Source organism: Apis cerana, linkage group LG4 (assembly GCF_029169275.1).
Source record: "Apis cerana isolate GH-2021 linkage group LG4, AcerK_1.0, whole genome shotgun sequence".
NCBI classification, from domain to species: domain Eukaryota; kingdom Metazoa; phylum Arthropoda; class Insecta; order Hymenoptera; family Apidae; genus Apis; species Apis cerana.
In genome coordinates this window covers 260909-282445 of record NC_083855.1, presented here as the reverse complement: position 1 = coordinate 282445, position 21537 = coordinate 260909, and the positions used below count along the sequence as shown (strand labels likewise).

Here is a 21537-nt window from a genome sequence, read left to right as displayed (position 1 = left end):
AATAATAATGAAAGTAAACAAATATAAAAAAATATGTAATATTAATTATTTAAAAGAGAGTCTGACGTATCAAAAAATTTAAGCTCGTGGCAAGAAATTTTGGAAGAATTTAAACGTGTAAAAGTTAATTATTTAAAAGAGACTCTGACGTATCAAAAAATTTAAGTGGGAAGAATTTACAAATTGGAAGAATCAAAGATATATAAATAATAATAAACGAATAAAATGTAAAAAAATTTAAAAGATGATATTTTAAAGCCTCCATCTTTTCCATCTTTCGAACATTACGTTGCAAGAACGCTAGTGGGCGCGGCTGCGTGTCTCGTTTGGCGTCGAAACGCTCGCATCTGGGAAATTCGTTCGGATTAGCTGCTGTCTCGCGGAGAAATCGTACGTATGCGACTCACGATCGCGCGCTACGTGCTACATCGGTACACCTTGTTGTCGAGTCTTGGTCATTCGTGGGAGGAGTCGTCTCTGTCAAGGTCTCCTCGCGTGTATTCTTATCGACGAGCCGATGCAAGTGGCGTGTCCCACATCGCCGGATGACTCGAGGTCGCGATTGTCTTCCAGAGCGATACGCGAATACGTTTCTCTTTTTCCAGCGGCGGGAGGATCCTTGGAAAATTTGTAACGAAATACAAGATAACGAGAGACATCGAAGTAAAGATATTCGAAATCTCTCCCTTTCCAACTAAAAAATAAAACGAAAGCTTCGATTATTCAATTTACATTTAACGAGTGTCACAATTTTTTAGACCAATCGTCCGATCCAAGAAACTCGTTGCTCTCGATAGATGGAAACGATTTAATACGCCAACCCATAAAATCCAATATATATCACGATCCCCTTTATCGAGGCCCGTCGTGCGATATTCGACTCTTTTTACAATCGATCGTGGAAAAATAACGTGCAAAAGGGAAGAAACTTATTATTCGAGAGGAAACGAATCGACATCTTTGCCTTGTTTATCGTAATGCCGAGCCATTGTTGGAACGAGCAACGATAAACGAGTAACGCGTGCTGGGCTCGATAGGGAAGAAGAAGTGGGCCACGGAACGATAAAACGGCGATTTCGCCTGCCCGTTCCAGGGAACCCGTGGGCGTAGGCCAGTTGGTCGCGTGCTCGCGAATACGTTAGCGTTTCGTGTCCTATTATAGACATGCGGTTGCCTCACTCGCGCTTTGATACAACGCCCTGCTAGATATAGCCGAGTTCTACATTTCAAGCGTCCAGATTAATTAATGTCGTTGCGTTCTTTTTCTGCAATTACGTTTCGTTGATTTTTTCCCGAGGATCAACTCGATTTATCGTTATTATTGGATTTTGTGTAATCGTTGGGGACGTTTTTCGCGAAAATTGAAGAATTCCAATGATACGAAAATAGCTGTATACGTAATACAGGAATAGTACAAATTCTAGCGCGATAAACTAAGCTACCGTTTCGGTAGCGAAACGATTGAAAAGGTAAAAATGGCCAAAGATTAGAATGCTGGGAGGACGCTGAAAATTCCAGTAATGAAAAGAGAATTGGAAGAGAAACACGAAAGATAAGGTATTTTATTTTCTACAAATAAATTTTGAACGATTTTAACGATTGGACGAAATAAAATGTTAATCGCAGAAAAAGATGGATCAAAAGAAAAGAAAATGAGAAAATGATAAGTTTATATTTTCTTCTCCTTCTTGACTTTATTGATAAAATATTCTATTTCAGTCATAATTAGATCTAATTATAATGTTTTTAAAACGTTGAATATGTAACGTGTAAAAACGATTAATATAGTTGTAATCGCGGCGAAGAAGCTTTTTCTTGCTTCTTATGCAATCGTGCGATCCGCGAAGCGGCACAAAAGCGCCGCTTCACGACTCGCGTCCATCGACTGAATTATCCGACCGACTACGTAGCTTTCTTCGTTTATCGTGTCTAGCAGAGTTCAAAATATTTCGAATCGTCGCATTTTTCAATATCTTCCCTTTTTTTTATAAATATTTTGGATTTTAATTCCTCGAAAACGAAACTTTTTAAAGGTATCGACGCAAATAAAATTGCAATATCGATTCTTTTATTTGTATCGAACGAGGAAAGAGAAGAAAAAATATTTTTCTTAAATAAAAAGGAATGTTAAATTCCATCGTTAGATTTTCCTTTACACAGCTTTTTGATTCTGTAAACGTTTTAAAATTGTTTTAAAAAATATAAAGTAAAATATGTTTTAACCTCAAATTAGAAACTCGATATTTAATATTAAAAGAACGTACTTTAGATTTGGAATAAATTTTTAACCGACAATATGTATACAAATAAAAGAATATTGATATTTCTTGATCGATAACTAAAGGATAAAGATTTTACACGTCGAATATTGTTCGTATTAATTCGAGATGACGATTCGATAAATTGCGTGCAATTGACATCTTATTGACTCTTCTATCTAAGAGCTGTCAAGCGAGTCGTTATTACGCGAATTGAGAAAATATCTCGTCCACTTTGCGCAACGTAAAGCAAAATTTTCTATTTCTGGATCACATTTACACATCACAGAGACTTTGAATCTTAAACTTTTAAATTGTTGAATTTCGAATTTGATACAGTTTTCTCGAATCGAAATCTTCTCCATCATTTTCGAGATCGTGTTCTCGAGGATTCAGGGCGTCTTTGGGGGAAGAGAAAACCGGCCGCTTGTCCTGACAGATGTTACGTGAACGAGGATTTGCTTGCGAAAGTAATTGAATCGCTGTTGAAGACCGTGGAAAAGATTGAAGGATATTTTTACGAATGTACCTGTAATTTGAATATTTTAATTTTTCTCTTTCACAATTTGTTGTCTTATGTACGAATAAAATTGATATAGTTTATCAAATTTATAGAGAAATTGATGATTTTTAATGAAAAATTATATTTCAATTGCATTTAAGAAAAATTTTTATTCGACCGAGATTAAAAATAACTTTCAAGATATAAAAAGATATAAATATCCGATATATCGAATCAATGTCTGAATATCTATTATTTATTTTAATGTTACTTATTCTAGCTTGTTTCGATAAAATATTGCCTATTACGATTTAAAGTAAGGCCACTTTTTGAAACTATTTCGTACTTTTACGTGAGATCCACGAAACTTTCATATACTTTTCGCTTATCAGAGTATTCCGTTTTTTAAACGTAATTAAACGTCGCAACTTTTTGCAATGCAAACGCGTGCAAAAGTTCTTCTATCGCGATTGTATCTTTTTTGAAATTTTTACCACGATAAGATTTAAGAAAAAGCTGCACTTGGAGGAATTCACGATCGAAATAACAGGTGAGCGGTGCGAAAGAGTGTTGTCTGGTTCATTTTAAATCTAAAAATCGTATAAAGTTATCTTATATCGACGTTGGAATGGAATCAACTCGTGACTCGGTCGGTAAAATGCTCGTATTTTTATATGCGTTCTATATTTCGGAAATTAAAAGTATTTTTAACCTCTTCGCTACGACGGCCAAGAAAATGAATACACGAGTTAGTGCACGCAGCGGCTAAGTATCGAGGAGGTTAACGAATTTCGAAAAATTTTAAATAAAGAATCGATAAAATTTCATAAAAGCGCTCGAGAAAGTACAAAAACATTCCCTGTAGAAAACGAAGAGTTTATTTCAGAAACGCGATACATCATCAGCCTGAAAAGCGATAAACTTTTGTTCGTATTTCTTTATATATCTTTATAAAGGTTTCTATTTTGTTCAAAGTCATCTTTAAACAGATCTCTAGATCATAAATACGAAACGAATTTTAATATCTCGTAATAATTAAAAATCCAAAAGCACGGAGACTCTCGAACCGTGAAAGATGGAATGAAGCGAATCGGATACCATTTACTCGTCCCGCTGGCCATCTTCTCGTCGCGACAAAACCTTGGTGCATCGAAGCGGAAAGAGGAGAGGAAAAAACGAACGTAATCCAGCGACGAACGTTGTTCCATAAGCCATGCAGAGGCAGCGTTGCCACTTCCCGGTTGCGTTGGAACGTTCGCTTTCTTTGTATTCGCCCGAGAGAGACGGAACGAACTCGGCTGGAAGAGGATAAAGGATAAGGCAACGTCCATTACGAGCTCATCCCGTGAAAGTATCTTCTTCGCTCCTGTTTCACGGGAATTAAGTTTGAACGACGTCCAAGCTAGGTTGGCAAGCTTGAGAAGGAACACGAAGGCCGTGCGATTTGTTTTTCCGAATTATCATGTTGTATAATTATTGTATAATTATTGTTCTATATCGGTTAATTTTATTTAATTATTTAAACAAGTGTTAAAATTTTCTTTCATTCCAATGAAAAGCCACCTCATCCGCGCGAAACTTTGGATATCTTCTTTAAAACGACGTGCTCTCTGCGAGGTGGAAAACTTTCGAGAGCAACCGAACTTTCTCTTCCTAGGGTTGTTCAAGGGTGGTTGACTTTCGTTGAGACAGGTCAGGGTTAACCTGTCCCAATTAACGAAAGGTTAATTTATCGTTTTCAATTATCTAAAATTAACTCATTCGACAATTTAGCGCTAGTTTATATTTTACAAGTCGAGAAATTTGAGAACGGCGAGGGAATTAAGTGGATGAGGAAAGTACAGGTTAGTCGAAATGTTACGTCCGACCATAAGAGTAACGAAACGTCGTGCAGAATACTCGGATTTTCTTTTCGAAAAGGCCTCTCTACCTAATTATTTATAAATTTCGTAAAATTTAAATTTAAGTTTATCGGTTAGATTTATCGTCAAAATATTCGTACGCAATTAAACTTAATAATTTTGCTAATTTAATAATCTGATTAAAAGGAAATTGCTAGTAAAATATTCCGATAATTAATTTTTTATCGTACATATTTTCTTCGTTTGTGTATCTAATTATAATTCCGTAAACGAGTCGATCTTGTAATCGATAATTAACGCACAAATATTAAAAATAAATTATTTACAAATTTAAATCAAAGAATGCAAAGAAAACGTCAATTTTTCAAAAAATCTTAATTCTTTGCAAGAGAAACAAGTCGAAAGAATGTGCGAGAAAAATATTTCCATGCCAATTCTCGATACACGGAAACGAAGCCATGGATAAATAAGTTTATGACGCGAAACAAGTATGCACAAATATATATAAAATACCCATCACGCGTGAGATTCTTTACGACTCGTCTGCTTTTCTCTTTGCTTTTCTTTGTGCAACCGCCACGTAACTCGCCTAATCGCCGCTGAATTTCGTTTCGTTGTGCGAACTCGCCTTTTTCGATGATTAAGAATAGCCGCGAGATTAGTTTCCCTCGAATTTTTCAGGAATCGCTTACTTACCGATCGTTGATAACTATAACGAATCGTTTTCCCATTCGCGGTAAAATTGTAATAATTCAGCAATAAATAATAATAAAGTTGTAGTTGAATAATTTTTTACTGAACTTTGAGCGATGTGGTTAAACGAGTTTGTTTCAATTTGTAAATAGTGTGGAAAAGGAAGGTGAGTGTAATAACAAACAGAAGGAAGTTTGTTGTATCGTGCGATCAAACGTATCACGATATAAATCTAAAAATAACTTTCGATACATTTTAACGGAGAGTGGTATAAAGTATTATAAAACTTTATAAAAAATTTGTTTATCTTCCAAAGTGAATATAACGTGAAATTGAATTTTTCTTTCATCGCTGTTCGATTCGATTAAAATATAAAACTTGATAAATGTCAAAATATTCATATATTATTTTATATTCGCATTCATTTAATTATTAAAATAATTCTTTGATATTTGTTTGAAAAATAATTTCGTACTTTATTTTATGTTTATCTATTTATATAAAAAATATTACAAAGAAAATTCATGTAAAATTAGCAGTCGAACTTTGTAAATATTTCCACATCTCAACGTACGATAATAAAATAATAAAATGTAAATATTCTTCGAAGAAAGTAAGATCTTTCTCTTCCTTTTTTTGCTATTACATATTCAACGTATCGCTTCAATGAAGTCTCAAGGCTCATTCTCGAGTCAGTAATTGCTCACAGAGATGTATTTTCCATTATTGTGATCGAGAGAGACATTTCTTTCTCACTGAAATTTTATACTCGAATCGTTTCTTTTATTTTATTTTCAGCGACAAAGAATATAATAATAGTAACAGCGTTTAATTTTTATAAAAACTACTTTTCGAAAAACCACTTTACTTTCAAAATATTTTGGCTCGTATAAACGGATCCTTACGATATTTCCTTTTTCTTTGATCACTTTAATTTTCTAATTTTTTTCACACTTATTTTATTACGAGAATACGTAAATGATAGGAGGAGAGATATAACAATGCTGCACACCAGACATTTTATATTAATAAGTAAATTAAAAACGATTTACCAGAAAATTTAATTTTCAATTATAATTTTCCACTCCTCGTACCTCGGAGGATTAATTTTAATTCCTCTTCGCGAAAACAAACCAATTCCCAAGACGCGATTCCGACGTTGCCAAACGCCGCGTTCACGAATCGAGCGGAAAATAAATTTTTTCGTCCCGTAAACCGAGACGCAGAACGAGAAAATATCGAGAGTATGGAAGAGAATGAGTTTCGGACGAAAGAAGCTTTATTTCGAAGCACGTAGGCCAATATTCCGGCCGCGGTGGTAAATAAAAGGGAGTTGCGACACAATCTCCCATCGCATCGCGTTAAAGACGTCATCGACGTTCGTCCTTCGACAGACTGGTCTGTCTGCACTTGAGCGTCGAGCTGTTTATTCGCGAATAGAACACCATTTCTATCGCGCATGAAAACAACTCTGATAGATCCGATGGAACGTGCTAAATATTTCAGATTCGTTAGAATTTAATTTTTTTTTTCTCGATATATCAAAAAGAAAATTATCTCAGAATTCTTCGAGCGCCAAAATTTATTTTTCCCCAAACTTTTACGTTCAATGACGAGATACAACGTTTCTCTTCCTTCTCCATTCGTTGAATTATTAACGACAAAATATGTCGAAATTTCTCAAATCAAATAAACACTCGATCATAAAGAATGGCTGTATTTTGAAAATGAAAATTACACGCTTCATCTCTCCTCCCAAAGATCCACCACATCTGCTTAGAAGTCTGATAATTGCGTGAATGACGTTCGTAGACAATATACGATTACGTATTCGCGTGGCATGCGATACGTAAAGTTACGTAATATTTGCTCGGTAAAGGCCGATACGAGGCTTCGGTTAAATCGATAATCGAATGAATATAATACGTTAGATATAACGAACGAATAAGCCGAACTTGAACGCGATACGCATGTAGGCGATTTGAATTTTTCATTTTCCTCGTGTTTTTTTTTGCGCTTCCGAATTTTGAAAAATTCAAATCGATGGACCTGTATGAATGAAAACGATGGAAAAAGAAAAAGTAAAATTGTAAATATTTTAAAAAATTTATTTATTCGAATAGATTTGAATAGAAAAGAAAAATAAAACTTTTATTCAAATGTGAATCTTGATTATATTATAAACAACGATTACGAAATTAGAAAATGGAAAATTTAATATTTTAAATATTTTAATACCTTTAAATCTTGAAGTTTGTAAATTTTGAAAAATTTTATCAATACGTAATTATTGTTTTATTCAACGTTACGTAGAATTGTATATATATACACACGTATATTCTTCAAAGCGATTAAATCGTTTCGCATTTTTCCGAAGAATTCATTTCAGATTTGAATTCTAGTACGTCGCGAGTTATTTGAACATTTGTGTGATGAATATTTCGTTGTATCTATGTCACATATGTGTCTTGAAACGTAGCAAAAAAAAATAGAGAAGTTAAAATTTTGAAAATATTCCAAGAGATGATACAAATCTCGATGTCATCGATGTGGAATATTCAAAGCTTTTAGTTTTTATTTTTTACAAGGATAAAAGATTAACGAGATAATTAAGATACATGAATACATTTGCACGTTTAAATCTTGAATGATAAACAAAAAATTTCTTGACTTGTCATAAAAAAATAAACGATGTATTTTTAGGACTGTTCACTTTTATATTAAAAATATAAACTTATTTTAATCTACATATATTATATAGATTATTTTTAAAAAATGTTTGCATAACAATCGCTTAATCTTTAAAAATATCCTTTCTGTGAATTTCAATAAAGAAAAGTTTCGTTTTTAAGTAAAAGTATTTTACTACATTTATGAAATCGAGCTAAATGCTTAGTTCAGGAGGGAACCGATAGATAAACAAAGAGGAAAGAATTAAAAATCTTCGATTGATCACAAAATTTTTTGAAAAAAGAATAAGCGAAAATAAAGAAATGAAACGAGAAAGAAAGAAACAACAATAAGAGAACCGTTGAATGGGAATCGATTAGCAGTCTCTCTGAATAATCGTCGCATTAGCGTAACCTCTCGTATATAACGCGTTTCAACATTTATAACATAGTACTACGCCAGAGTCGCACGTTCTCTTCCGTTTATCAAGTCCGCTCGCATTCACGAGATAAACGATCGATCGCGAATACGTGGCGGAAATAACGAGCCAAATAACACGCTTCAAACTCGACGGGGAAAGCGATCACCGTTTTCGTTCGGTTCGACTATTCCGACTCGAATTATTACTGGGAAAAAATTTCGATCGAAACGATGCGAAATTTTCTTACGTTTTTTAAAATTACTCCATTTTCTTTTCCCATTACGGTTTTCTAACGAAACGGTTAGAATTATTTGTGAGGATTTTGCGAAAATATGAACGAATTTTATATTTCGGGAAGCAGATATGTGATAATAATTGAATGATCTAAAAGTAACCTGATTACGAAGTAAAGAAGATACTTGCTGATAAAAGAAATTGTTTCCTAGAAGAAACTATTGCTGGAATTAATTTTTTGAAATTGGCTCATCCGGTATTTATTTCTGACACGTTTATTTATCAAAGAGAAAGCAGTGAAAATGTGAAACTTGTATACGTGAAATATTACAATTAAATTTCACTAAATGTTACATTAAAAAATTTATAACGTAATATTTTGTAGCCAAAAATTACAGAATTTCTAAATTTCGGAATTATTTTTCCTATCGATATCTCTTTTCTTCTAATCTATTTATCTTTTAATTTTCTTCGCATCGAATTCAAGTTGAGAGAGAAGAATGTTTAAAAAAAATGCTAGACGAGAAATTTTTTTAACTAAGAAGAGCGATACCGCGTCGACAGTCGTAAATCGATGTTTGTTAAATATATTTATTTATTTATTTATTTATTCATTTTTGTTTACGCGAAAACAAAAAAAATCGAATCAAGTGGAAAAGAAAATAAGTCATCGTCGTTAAATTGGGTAAATATTTGAACTTTTATGAGTCTGAATTTATTTACTCGCTATTTAATGTCTTTCTGATTTTAATTATCCTCTTTTTATAGTTGGACTTTATTTTCAATGCGAGTTAAAATTGAATAATTTCGAAAGTAATAAATTGCCGGTACTTTACGATTAATTCAATCTAATTATTATTCCATTAAATTCTATCTGTACGTACGATTCGTATAGAATACTATATAATTCATTTCCTGTTGGATACATATTTGCTCTCGGATAATTTAATTCGAGATGCGTAAAAAAGAGGTCGCTGAGCGACTTTACCGACCGAAATAATGTACAATTATTTTCGATGCACAAAGACTATTCGAGCATTCAGAATTATATCTATCGAAACCTTTCTTTAAAAGTTTGTTCATCGTGGAAGCAAAAGTGAAGTGCAATTTCCAATTCTCCGAAAAGCGGTCGATGATCCGCAAATACGCACGCTGACGTTCCTTTTACCGTAATGTCAATGTCTATTACGAAACGACGGCTCGCGCGATAACGTCCCGTTCGCACCGAACCAGCCTTCGCGAGCATTCCTCCTTTGAAACCTGTTGTCTTTGCACGCTATTCAGCGTTGCGTCGAATGCTACGACGAGAAACTAACAGTTACGTTAGCATTCGTAATTTTGTTTTCTTCTTCCTCTCTTTTTTATTAATCTCTTCATAATTACGAATAATTGTAAATACATTATTTTATTTTTACAGATATAATATAAATTGGAAATTAAAATTGTAAAAGTAAATTTAATCTAACACGATCGTATAAGTTTCGAGATAAGTTTATTCTGAAAGATAAATCATTCATTATATTTTCATTTCGGACAACTATATTTAAATTATTCAGAATTTTTTTTATATTTTTCTTATCATTGGCAAGCGTTCTCTTTTTATTTATGTAATAATAAATGCTCGGTCATTTTACATATATATTTAATTAACGGTAAAATTAAAATTGTTAAAATTACGAATAATTTTATCATGCTAAATGGAAAATTGAAAAGAAAGAAAATAAAGTAAAAATCTCTAAAATAAACCAAAAATATAGAGCAAACTTTTCGTTGAAAAAATTAGATTTAAAAATGCCGATCACTATGTCAGCAAAATTCTCGCTTATGAACTCGATCTTCGACGACGTAATTAACAGGAAGAGGTTAATCAATTGCTCGCACAATTACATCACTCGACAAACACAAGCCATATACACACTTTGATCATGATGTATCGAAATTTACTCGATCTTGATTTTCAAAAGTTTATAACATTATCGTTGATATCTTTATTAATAAATATTCCAAGTAAAAGATAAAAATTCGAGAATTAGTCGTTTCTGAACAACGATTTCCATTTTAAGTTATATCACGTTGATTATTTATTGTTACGGTATTTTATTCGATAACTCCAAGTAAATGTTCCTTTCAGCGATTAATTAACAAACGTTGATCGTAGAATGTGAAAACCTGTTGTAACGGATGTGTCAACTAGCGGTCGAACTCGATCAACACGTGTCAAATTATGATACGATAAATCTATAAGCTCCGCGATATTTTCCAAACGCGAAGAAAGAAATTGTTATTTTATTTTTATATCGTACGTGTGATATATTTGCATCATAGATTCTATACAAAAATAATAATACGAATTGGAGAGTATCTATGGAATAAGATGATAAAATATACGTGATTTCGTATATGAATCGATGCTTAAAGTTTTTAAATAATTATCATTGGTACTTTGATTTTAACAAAGATTCTGTTGTTTAATTTATCTCTGTATTAATAACACTTGATCAACACGCCTATATCACTTAGCGTTACGCCGAGTTTAATTATTATGATAATGAGCGTATGGAGCGTATGTTATTTTAGTCCTCGACATTGCCCCTTGGCCGAAACTCTTATTTGTAATACTCAAACGATTACTTTCTGAAGAAACTAAGGTAATATTTCTTTCACCGATGACTTTAATCACATTAATCACGGTGTATTTTATCGTTATGTCGTGAAAAGTAATTCTAAAAAATATTTTTCAATATTTTTCTTCCGTTTCATGAAGAGATTAATTTAATAATGTGTTATATTTTATCTTTACATCACGTGTACGATGAAGAATCGATTTTTCAAATTGTCGAATTGACGAATCGTGGATTCGTCGTAAAGTAAAAATAAAACGTGCAATTCGGGAGGAATCTTACTTTCTTTTCGTGCGTCAGCCAGCGTCACGTGATTACTCGGTCACGTGATCACTGGATCGCGAGCATCGTACTAGATAGAGGAATCGAAAGTGACCCTCTTGGCAGTGTTTTCTGATCTGTGTTACGTAATAGAAGATGGAATTCAAAGTCTTCGCTCGATGGACGTGGAAAGTTAAGATTTCAAGAAAGATCAATTTGATTTCTTCCACGGTAGAAAAATTCGGATATCGTCGTAAGCTACGAATGTAGATACAAACTTCCTAACTTTACGAGTATAATTGTTCTAATCTTTTTGCCAATGTTTTAATTTCATTTAACATCGAAGGGATAATTTTGTTTCGAAGATTCTTTTCAAAGATTCAACGATATAAATTTTCGACAAAAATCAATAAGACAACGAACTCTGTTCGTTATATACTCGTGGAATAATCGATAAACTTGTTCGCATCGACACTGAAATCAGACGTCAATGACATAAATTTTATTCTTTAACAAAAGTATTATCTTTTTCTCTCTCTCTCTCTCGATAAATATATACTCGTTATAAAATATATTTGCACAAGATTTCTCCCATTCTAATATTTACAAATTCGTGTTTTAACTTTCCTATTATTATCGATTATTAATTGTTTCAATCGTTTCGTAATAATTTTTATTTTTAACGATTATTCTCTGTATTACGTTTTACACGTATCTTTATTTATCGAATTTGAAGAATTTTTGATTTTAACGATTTTACATATTGCGAAAACATTTTAATCGAATTTCTTATAAAAGAGAAAAGTGGGGGGGAAAGGAATAAAATTTTTTGATAAAATGCAACATTAGTGGACAACGAAGCCACTAAAACTGTCGTCCGTAACCTCGAGAAGGTCATTGCGTTTTCTCTGTTTGAGGTCGCTTTGTTTTGAGGTTTCCTTCTCCTACATTCTTTTCGATTCGCTTTTCACTCTCGCCGAGTTCACGTGCGGATGAATTCTACGATTTAGTTGTGTTGGCAGGCTCTCGTGTTTCGTCGTCGGAAAATTGGTGGGCGTCTCGACGCCACATAATCGTTGATCTAACGATCGGTTGGCTGTTCCCGTGGCGACAGAATGACGGGATGACTGGTTACGGCAATTTCCATGCTTTCTTTAGAATCGGTGACTTGGAACGGTGAATTTTACGAATTTTAAATTTTGTAAATGCGTATGTTTCAATTGCTTGTGGGAAATGTGGGAAAAATTGTGCAACTTTGAAACTTTGTGTTAATGGAAATTGGTTATCTTTCCAAAAATTATTTAATTTCTGTAAAATATACGGTTTATATCTATATTTACGAGAAAGTGAAATTGATTACTTTCGATATTGCAAAACTGTTACATTCTTTCTTCGCTTTTCAAATCTTTTCGCTCGGTTCGAATGAATTGCGCAAATATTTTCGAGATTCAAACGTTTGCTCAAAACTTTGTACAACCAGCTCCTTTCATTCCAGAATTTTAAACGCTTGATCTTTTAACGCTCATCTATAATAAACAATCTCGTTGAAATACCATTTCTCGAACCTCGAATTTATTTTCCTAATTTAATTTATCTTACATTTTTACTCTACTTATCTCCAACGTATATTTTTATAATTTTAATATTAAAAAATGTGTGAAATATCTCGTTTGTGGAAATTATTTTTAAAATTCTTCTTTCATTATCTCGATATTCATTCGTGTCAATAATTCTCTTTCATTTTCCTATATTTATCGTTCGCAATAAATCAATATATTTCGGTTTATCAAAAAGAATATTCTTTCCGCTTCTTTAATATGAAATATTCCAAGAGAGGAAAAGACGTTCCACGGATTTATGACGTCTCTTTTCCCCTCTCTCTTTCTCGCTCCGTTTTCTTCTATTGTTTCGCTCAGTTTTTACGTCAGAAAAGCAAGCTTCAAGGATGCGTAAGAGCAACGCGAAGGTGAAACTAATTCGTCGAGAGTGGGAAAAATTTCTAGCACAAAATTATAAAAGCGATACGCTGTTCGAATAATTAATAATCTTATTGATTTTGAATTGAGATTTGAAAAATAATTCTTAATTTTGAAGATTAAAAGCTTGATGTCAACTTAATAAAATCTTAAATAAATTTAACAATAACTCGAGTATCGAGTTTAAAAATTAATTTTAATGGTTATAATAATCATTGGAGGAATTAACGAAAGACGATGTGTGTAGGAAGAAATTTCGATATCTCTGGAGCGAAAACGATCGTTGAGGTAAGAATTACATATAAAATTTCTTTTAGAATGATTAATAAATTAAATACCTTCGATCCCTCTGGAATCCTCCGAGTAAGAAAGTATTAAACTCGCAATGTAATTAAATTATCAGCGTGAGAAATAGGGATCCGACCAAGTTTGGAGCGAAAGCAAAGAAAATTCAAAGAATGTTCGACTCTTACTCGGATATTTTTTTACTTGTCGTAAAATTAAAATTCAAGCGAACCGTCAATATTTACCGTTAAATCGATCGATATTTAAATATTTGACTTGTAATGTATAAGATCAAATATCAACAAAAAACAATAATAAATCTAAATACTCGACAACTGTTCTTTACTTTTAATCTATTCCTAGATTACGATCGGTTACATAAGCGCGATAAAAGACATCGCATGGAACCGGTAAGAATTATTTTGATCCTCCTTTTTCCACACACGTATACACGTACATGCATTCGAGTCGAAAACACGAGTGGATTCAATCGTCACTATAAATAATGCAACAGGTGATCGAAGGTCCCGGGAAGCGGAAAAAGATGGTGAAAGGAAGCGCGAAAATCGAAACGGTCGCGTGGCCGATGACTGGAAAACGGGGTCGTCGTGTGCCGGCAAAGACGTCGCTGAACGGTCGAGGATGTCCCAGTTTCGCGTCGGTCGTTGCACCCGGCTCGGCTCGCCGCAGCAAAGGAGTTTCGATTTCGCGCATCCGGGATACGTAATTCGTTGCTCGGGAAACGGAATCAGCTGATTCGTCGATCCGCTTTCGAGATGGATTCTCAACTCATCTTTAACGAGAGTAAATGCGATTCTTTCTCCTTATGCGACGATTTTCTTAATAAATTCAACAGGGATATCGATTCGGAAACGCGCTGTTTTTATCCTTCTATCGGTTAACGCACTCTGCTCTCCGCCTGCGTTGCCTCGTTCGTTTCGACGCTGACGCAACCGTAGGATTTCATACGTTCGCGTAACGATCGAGCTAATTAACGCGAATCTGCTTCCTTTTCTTTCCCATCGCCGCGATAACTTTGAATTTAATTAATTCTCCCCGCTTTTTGTCGTTTCTTCTTTCCATTCCTTGATATCGAGTTTTACGCTTTCGTTTTCTCCATTTTGCGCTTTATCAATTTTTGAAATTTTCACCGACTCATAAAATTTGTTGGAAAATTCTTTTAGTTGTCGTCGTAAGTTTGATTAAAAAATCAATTTTCAATTTCCATGTGGCCGTTGCATAAAAGCAGTAGATAAAAGCATAACGTGATGCGACGTTTGGAAGCCGGCCGCTGTTTAATAAAAGAATTAAACTGTTTTCAATGGCGGATATTTTATCGCTTCCGCTCGATAAATCCGTCACAATTTATCGTAATTTTGACTTTCACCGTTTCATTAATTGCTCGTTTTTGTCGACAGAAGATGCAGCGCTCACTTTATCAAATGAAGATTGAAAATGATTTTTTGAAATTTCAGTTTGTTCGAAGGGAAATTCATGGACCAGTTAAGACCCCGAGAAATATTTCTCTCTCGCGCGATGTTCGATTAGAAGATTTTTATACTTTATATTTTATGCGATTATTGGTTTAAATATTTAAACGCCTCGAAACTATAAAATCTCGTTAAAGTTTTAATTACAAATTTAATAATTCTTTTAAATCGCAATCCTTTCTTCTCTTTTTTAAAAGCTTATTGTTCGTTCGATTCGGAAAAGTTTTCCAAGTCCGAATGAATTGAATTCGACGAGAAATATAAACTAAACACTTGCATATTCGATCCAACTTAAAAATACTTAGATTTCTGGAGGGAAATTGAAAGCGGATCGTATTTTAAAAATTTGTAAAACGTACGATCCCAAGTAAAATATGAATTTTTAAAAAATACCGGTACAAGAAGAAAATCGACGATGAAGAAAACTTTGTATAAATCATTCATGGAGCAGAGTGAAATAATATCCTCTGGGCAGTAAGGAATGTAGGCCAACAAATGGCGCTTCGTGACCGCGTAGGTATATCTGTGACCAACGCTTTAAATTCTTCAACGCGTCCATCAATTATTTACCAATCCTTTACGAGCTTTTTATCTATACACCGGACGTACATAAGAGCGTGCACACTCCTCTTGTCTTTCGCGTATCGATTTCTCGATCTTATTGTCGCGTAATAAAATTTCAAACAAAACCTCAAAAATTGTTTTACGTGCACAACGCGAATTCTCAAAAGACGAGGAACCGCAGTTGAAGAGAATCGAAACGAAAGCGTCGTAATTTAAAAGTGGAATAGAATTCCGAACGCGGTTTCTTTGAAAATCGCAAGATGCATCAGCTTGTATTAAACAGTCTTCTCCGTGCGGCCATTTTTCGTGAAAATATGTGATTGATAGATTCTATAAAAAGAGGAAAGTTTTTATAAATACATTTGGATTTCTTTTCATATTCAAAGATACGTTTAACGAGGAAAACAATTATTAGATACTTTTTAAATTTGAAAGATTTCTTAAAAATTTCAAAATAAAATATACGTTTAAGAAATAATTAAGGAAGGTATATTTAGGACCAAGCTAATGAAAGTATCATTCTCGAATTATCATTGCTCCTCGCCAATTCGTTTTTATTGGTGTAAAATTTGAAAAATATGACGTTATTTTTTAGAAATCGGAAATTGATTAATGTCGATAATTTTTTCAACAATTTTATGGATGCGCCAAACAGGAAATTTTGTTTTTTATGCCTTCCTGTAAATCGTTGCAACATCCGCCAATCATACTTTTTTCCATCGATGCCAAACGATAACGTTTCTCTCATAAGATTTCGATAAGAAATACATCTGAATGAATAATTTCAAAATATTATTTTCCAAAAATGAGTACAAAGAAGAATTACATTATTGCTGGCGAAATTTATAAATAGTTTATTCGGAGAAATTCCTTGTGTGGAAATCCTTTTTATATCGATTGTTGACTTCTATTAAATTCTATTAAAACAAAGGTTGATATTATCTGAAAATTTGAGATATTTATAATTGTGTATTTTTAAATTAAAACAAAGGTTGATATTATCTGAAAATTTGAGATATTTATAATTGTGTATTTTTGACAGCCTGGTTGGAGAAGTGAAAAAGTAGAATGAGAATAAAATAAGAGAGAGAGAAATCAGGCGTCGATGAAAATTACACGTTCCGATTCTCGTTTCTTCGTAGAGCATGAAAGAGCGTAAGAGAATGGCAAAGTTTTCTTTTCTTCCAAATCAAACGAATCTATTATTTCCAATTATCGAATAATAAAAAATCGATATTATCTTTTGGCAATCTCGTTATCGAAGATAGATTTTACGTTTATTATTATTATTATATTCGTATTTCGACATTTTCGAAAAGGTCAAATTCTCCACTTCGCATATCCAGTAGTCGATATATTCAAATTGTTCGCATTAACGATATATTTTTCATTTTAATTTCGAATATTTATGGATTTTATATCAATTTGTTCAGACTCTTTTTAAGATTTTTACCACGCAGGTGCTAAAAATGTTGTTATATTAACTTTATAGTTTTACTATGCTTACTTCGATTGATTAAAAACAAGAACTTCTGTGATATGTGTTCCAACATTATATCTCGGAAGAAATTTATTTCAAATGAGATGGAAAATCTGTTTGAGAAATTTTTTATCCTCAAAAAATTTTCAATATTCTTTCGCGTCATAAAATTAAAAAGGAAAAATTATTTATTTAACCGCAGTATAAATCGAATTAAAACTTTAATATTAATTAATGGTCGTTGTTGAAAAATACACATTTTTGAAGTAAAAGTGAAGTAAAAAAAAAAGAATTGACCAGAAAAAATATTGGATTACAAGTTTTATTACGTGCTCACTCATAAAATCGTCAAAATAATTTTATTGAATCATAATTTACACGCAATATGTTATCAAATATTTTAATCGTCGAACTAATCCAAAAGGGTCAAACTTCGAAGTGGATCACAATTTTCATTTCAATTGAATAAAATTTGCAATTGAAGCCTGATCTCTCGAATATTTCTAGAAAAATCGAAAAATATTTAATTTTTTTGATCCAAGCAGGATCAAACGAGTCAATCAACGTAAAATAGAAAAGATTTCATAAATTCAACGATACAAATGTTTAAAATTTAAATGTCTCCTATTATCACCAATCAATCATTTTATTCCTGGTCATTACACGTAAAATCTTTTTCAAATACTTATTAATATTCTCCGCAATAATTGTACGATCATTTTCATTCATTATTTTCTTGAAAATGACGGAATAAATTCCATTTAGATATGCATATACGAAAACTTCCTGTGACGGAAACGAGAAATTCATTAAACAAAAATAAATTAATAAACGACGATAACCGTTGTGAAAGGCCTTACGTAATCTTTATTTAAATTTTAATTGTTATTGCGGTATTTTGAATAAATTGAAATATTAAATTATTTTAATCATTATTTAACCATTTAATTATTATCTCGTTACTATGTTACTATGCAAACTTGAGTAGTCTTATATTTTCTTCAACATTTATCTTCTTACGTTATTCTTATCTTAATTAATCAGGATAAATATAGGATAGCGTCTAATAACGATAGAAATAAATTTTTCAAATTTATCGCACATTTTCATTCAATTTACTTTTTCGATATATTTGTAATTGGAAACTTGACTCGTTTCTTTTCAAATCGTTTATTTTAATAAAAAAAAAAAGAAAAAACTAATAATAATGAAATTAAACGGGTGAGATAAACTTAATTGAATTCAATGTTTTGAATAGCGTTGCACTTTCATCGGAAGAAAAATTCAGTTGGGCGACTCGCTTGAAATCACCTTTTAATGAAACGTTAAAAATGCGCAATATCAACGGGGAATTTTCGTTCGAATATAAATAATTGGCGTTACGTAACCGTGATGAGTCGATAGTTCGTAGGAACGTGTAATACGATATCCATCGGTGCTAATTGTCAAGTCGGAATGATTAACGTAAATTATTCGTTGAAAAAAAAAAAATATTTATTGCGAGTTGTCGAAAAAAATATTCTTTGTTTTCTATCCTCGATCGAAACTGCATCCTTGATACATTTTCGGAAAAATTCGAGTTCGAAAAAGAAACGACGAGAGAAACTTGTTAGAAAGTTTTCAAAGAAACAATAGGAGGTAAATTAATCTTGATTCTCCTTTTGTAAAAACATGTTCGTATTTATTACGATCAGAATGTAATCGTCGAAACTTTGAAAGCGAATTAAATTATCAAAAACTAAGCAAAACTAATAAAACTGCGATAAGGCGTGCCGATCGATTTTTCGATATGAAAGGAAATTATATCGAGACTGGCGAGAAATTTTTGAATTCGTTGTTATTCGTTTACAGTTGTTCAGAAAAAAAATCAAATTTTTTTTAATTATCTCCTTCATTTTCGCAATTACTAAATACGGTTGTTTTAACAAGCGCCATTATCGCTTTGTCGAATATTCATTTCGTTACTGGTGACGCGATAGAGATTAGAAATATTAATACATATAATAATATACGACACGATTATGTACCGTTGCAACTTGGATCATTGTTACATTTTTATCTTTGCATCCAAAGGACGATATCTTGGATGCCAGCCACCATTCGCGGAAACAGTTATTAATTTTTTTAAAAAATAAACTCGCTATTGATAAAAAATATAATTTGATTTGATCATTCGACATTTTGTTGTTAGAAAACTAAGTCCAATTATTCACCGATTGTGAATTGTGCAAACAACTGACACAATCGGTGCGAATAAATTTCTAAACGTTACTTTTATTTAATTTTCCAACGCTGTTTTAAATGTACATCGTGTGACGAAAACTACTCCGTTTGTCCAAATGCCTCCGAGGGAATCGCGTCTTAGATCTTATCTAAATGGCTCGTCGCCAATTCTCCGCCACTCCCGTAAAAAGATATTTCGTACTTTTGCGTCGTTCGTCGCGTCGCCGAATACGTGAAAATAAGAGAGCCACGGTTCGACGTGGGTTCATGACTGGAAGCATCCTCGAGATCGATACTATCGCCGACTCTCTCGTTGGTCCGTTTCTTTCTCCCTCCCTCTCTCTCTCTCTTTTCCTCGCCGTGACCCGCGTGGGCGCTATTACACGTATACGTCATCCAAACTCGATGAAACGCAGACGAATGCATTCGAACGTGTCTGTGGACGGGCGTACGGGGGAATAGCGTAACGGCTGGGTCGGTGTATTCATTCACCGCACCCACGCGCTCTGGCGTGACGTCATTCGAGGTATTACTACGGGGTGGCGAGATAGGGAAAGTTGGGGAGGAAGGATCTAGGGCAACACGTTTCGCCCCTTTATCTTTTATTCGTTTCGTGGTAACCGTTTGGCTAAAAATTCTTTCTTATTTCGCAAAAATTGTTAATAATAGCTACTCTTTGGATTTTCTCGATTTACCTCTTTTTCTTTCTTTCTTTTTCTCTTATCCTTTATCCTCTCTCCTGGAATGGTTAATGGTCGATCAGAGTCGCAGCGATTCAACCAGCCATTTTTCCACTTGATTTCGTCCAAGCTACTGTTATTCTCGATGAACAACGGAGCGATTGACGAGGGTTGTTTCGTCGTAATGGCGTAGGGGAAAATTGCTTCGAATGGTAACGTAACGATAACGAAAATGAATGATCCTTCGAGAAGTTGTTTCATGGAAACGTTCATAATTAAACAAATATATAATATTCGAGAAAGATATTTTTCACGAATTTTAATCTAATTATACACCCACAAAGTTTACTTTTGAATCCTATTTCACGAAGAATCGTCCGATTACACGTCAATTATATCTAAATAAAGAAGACTGTGCGTTATAATTATCGAATCAACATCGAGTGCATAACTGATAATATCGATAATCTTCTAGACATAGAAAAATACGGATCGACCTTGAAAACGTTCGTTTCACCTCGAAAGAGAAGTTTATACACGATTTTAAAAAGAGAGAAGAGTCGTTGCTTATTTACTGTTTCAAGGGGGGAAAAAGAACGATCAGATCTACGCGAAGCCAGAGCTCGACGTCGATAGCGGCCCCTCTCTCTCTCTCTCTCTCCTCTTTGCTACACTAAGGACGTCGCTATCGCTGCTATTGATGGAGGTATCGCCACCGCCACCGCCACCGTCGCCAGTCTTCCTCGTACGCCTTTCACCGCGCTGCTCTCAGTTCGCTGTTGCCTCTCATCAGCCGTGGGTCTGCTCGAGCGCGCCGTTCGCAAATTGTCAATTTCGCGCGCGAACCTAAAATACCTCGTTTCTAAACGGGACGAGTTTATCGAATTTATCGAGGAAAGTGATCAAGCAACTGGTGGGATCCACAGGTGGTTTCGTCAACTCGAACTGGTTAATATGTAACGATCGTGGATGGAGAGAGAATTCGACAGTTGAATATTATCGGTGGAGAAAATACAAGGTGACGACTCTTTTTCCGCATTCGGCTGTCCGCTTAAAGAGAATTGATTCGAAAGTAAACACGTAATCGTTGTCGCGTTTAATAGCCTCGAAAATAACACGATTTTATTTTCGCGCGATAAACATCCCAGACACGAAACATCGTGCGAAATGGATGACGCAATCGAGCCAATTAGCTAACGAAGCGCCGGCTGTTCCCAAGTGCACGGTGAGAGCGGCGGATTCTGGCGTACGCTCGTTGAAGAATTTCGACTTAATCCGATTAATATCGACGACTCTTGGCCACTGATCGACCGTATC

The 21537-nt window shown here is 33.7% G+C and overlaps 1 protein-coding gene across 5 annotated transcripts in view; it reads left to right on the top strand.

Moving 5' to 3' along the window:
- The window catches only part of LOC107998619 (terminal nucleotidyltransferase 5C), a 131649-nt gene that overhangs the window by 95390 nt on the left and 14722 nt on the right, over positions 1–21537 (top strand). The window contains exon 1 of one of the 5 annotated variants that reach the window (XM_017057976.3): positions 20926–21238. The exons of the other annotated variants lie outside the window; for them this stretch is intronic. The gene's annotated coding sequence lies outside the window, so the exon portion shown is untranslated. Of the gene's footprint in view, positions 1–20925; positions 21239–21537 lie in introns of those variants that run through there. 5 annotated transcript variants of the gene reach the window in all.